Source organism: Camelina sativa, chromosome 4, assembly GCF_000633955.1.
Source record: "Camelina sativa cultivar DH55 chromosome 4, Cs, whole genome shotgun sequence".
Taxonomy (NCBI): domain Eukaryota; kingdom Viridiplantae; phylum Streptophyta; class Magnoliopsida; order Brassicales; family Brassicaceae; genus Camelina; species Camelina sativa.
This window is the reverse complement of record NC_025688.1, coordinates 12,167,174-12,170,113: the sequence shown is the minus strand read 5'-3', so window position 1 is coordinate 12,170,113 and position 2,940 is coordinate 12,167,174.

Here is a 2,940-nt window from a genome sequence, read left to right as displayed (position 1 = left end):
TGAATCTAAGGAGAATATTGTGGACTATCCAGAGATGGGAGAGCTTCTAGTCATAAGGAGGGCTCTTAGCACTCTTTTTGATCCTGAAACAATTCAATGAGAAAATATATTCCACTCTCGTTGCTCCATAAACTCCAAGGTATGTAGCTTAATCATTGATGGTGGTTCATGTACTAATGTAGCCAGCAAGTATTTGGTTGATAAGCTAGGTCTCCAAAAGATAAAGCATCCCCATCCATATCGACTTAAGTGGCTCAATGATAAGGCTGAACTAAGGATCTCCGAACAAGTCACCATACCATTCACCATAGGCAAATATTCAGACCAAGTTGTGTGTGATGTGGTTCCTATGCAAGATGGACACCTTCTTCTAGGACGGCCATGACAATTTGATAAGGAGACTTTACACAATGGTTGAACCAACTACTACACTTTCTCACACAACAACAAGAAGCATACTCTAGCTCCACTCACCCCTCAAGAAGTGCATGAAATGAACCAGACCATGTCAAAGGAAGCTAAGTCAAACAAAACTAATCTTTACATAACACCTTCTACTGTTTTGAAATCAATTAATTCACAAGACAAGGTGCTACCAATGATCTTTAAGGAAGGTTTGTTTTCAGTTCAAGAAGAGAAAGACTTACCACCAGAAGTGCTTAAACTTTTAGGAAGGTTTAAAGAGGTCTTCCCCGAGGAGATACCACCTGGACTACCGCCTATAAGAGGAATCGAACATCAAATTGATTTAGTTCCGAGAGCACCACTATCTAATAGACCAGCCTACCGAGTAAACCCTGAAGAAGCAAAAGAGCTGGAAAAGCAAGTTCGTGATCTAATGTCAAAGGGCTACATTCGTGAAAGCCTAAGCCCTTGTGCTGTACCGGTTCTGCTAGTACCTAAGAAAGATGGAACTTGGAGAATGTGCGTAGACTGCAGAGCAATCAACAACATCACTGTCAAATATAGACATCCCATTCCAAGGCTTGATGACATGCTAGAGGAGCTTAGTGGAGCTACTGTCTTTTCTAAAATTGATCTAAGGAGTGGTTACCATCAGGTGAGAATGAAAGAAGGTGATGAATGGAAAACGGCTTTCAAGACAAAGCAAGGACTATATGAATGGTTAGTTATGCCATTCAGACTCACCAATGCCCCAAGCACCTTCATGAGGTTAATGAACCAGGTCCTAAGGGAGTACATCTGTAAGTTTGTGGTTGTTTATTTTGATGATATCTTGATTTATAGCACAAGTCTTGCAGATCACGTAAAGTATCTTGAAATGGTGATAAAAGCGCTTAAGGCTGAACATCTCTATGCTAATCTTAAGAAATGCACGTTTTGCACTGATCAAGTTGTGTTTTTAGGATTTGTTGTGAGTTCTCAGGGACTAATGGTCGATGAGGAAAAGATCAAGCTCCATTGGACATGTTAGGAGCTTCCACGGACTGGCTACCTTCTATAGGAGATTTGTGAAGGATTTTAATACCATTGTTGCACCCTTGAAATCTATGATTAAAAAGAATGTGGAATTCAAATGGGGACAAGCACAAGAGGATGCATTCAATCTGCTCAAAAACAGCCTCACACATGCATCTGTTTTGGTACTCCTAACTTTGATAAAATGTTTGAGATTGAATGTGATGCTTCTAGTACAGGAATAGGTGCTGTTCTAACTCAAGGAGGAAACCCAGTAGTATACTTCAGTGAGAAACTCAGCGGAGCTGCACTTAATTATCCAACCTATGACAAAGAGCTCTATGCTTTGGTAAGATCTCTAGAAACTTGGCAACATTATTTACTATCAAAAGAGTTTGTTATTCATACAGATCATGAGACACTCAAGCACCTAAGAGGACAAACAACACTTAAGAAGAGGCATGCAAGGTGGCTTGAATTTGTGGAGACATTTCCATATGTGATTAAGTACAAGAATTAAGTATAAGAAGGGCAAAGAGAACATTGTAGCTGATGCTTTATCATGAAGACATGCTTTGATCACTAAAATGGAGGCTAAAGTCATGGGATTTGATCATATCAAAGGTCTATATGTGGAGGATCCAGATTTCAAAGAAGCCTTTAAGGAAACAAGCAAAGCCGCTTATAGGTCATACTACTAACATGATGGATTTCTCTTTAAGGACAAAAGGTTGTGCATTCCACAAGGATCCATGAGAGAGCTGCTAATAGGAGAGGCACATGGAGGAGGACTTATGGGACATTTTGGGCGAGACAAAACACTAAGTGTTCTGATGGAGCATTTCTTTTGGCCGCATTTGAAAAGAGATGTGGAAAGGTTCTATGCAAAGTGCATCACTTGCTTGAAAGCAAAATCCAGGTCACATTCTTATAGTTTATATATGACTTTGCCTATCCCTAACCTACCATGGGTAGATATTTCTATGGATTTTGTTTTAGAGCTGCCTAAGATCAACAACCGAGATTCTATCTTTGTTGTGGTGGACTGGTTCTCCAAAATGACACATTTCATTCCATGTAACAAGACAAATGATGCTTCTCAAACTGCTGAACTCTTTTTCAAAGAAGTTGTGCGTTTGCATGTAATCCCAAGGACCATTGTTTCAGATCGAGACACCAAATTTCTCAGCCACTTTTGGAAGAATTTGTTGAAAAAGCTAGGAACTAAGCTACTCTTCTCCACCACTTGTCATCCTCAAACTGATGACCAAACTGAGGTAGTTAATCGTACTCTCTCCACTCTTTTGAGAGCTACGGTGGGTAAGAATCTCCGAAAATGGTTATCTTGTTTACCCTATATTGAATTTGTTTATAATCATGCTAAGCATTCTGGTACCAAGTTCTCTCCATTTGAAGTTGTAAATGGTTTTAATCGTCTAACCCCATTAGACATCACACCTCTGCCCCAAGCTGTTTATTCTAGTGCAGAAGGNTTAAGTATAAGAAGGGCAAAGAGAACAT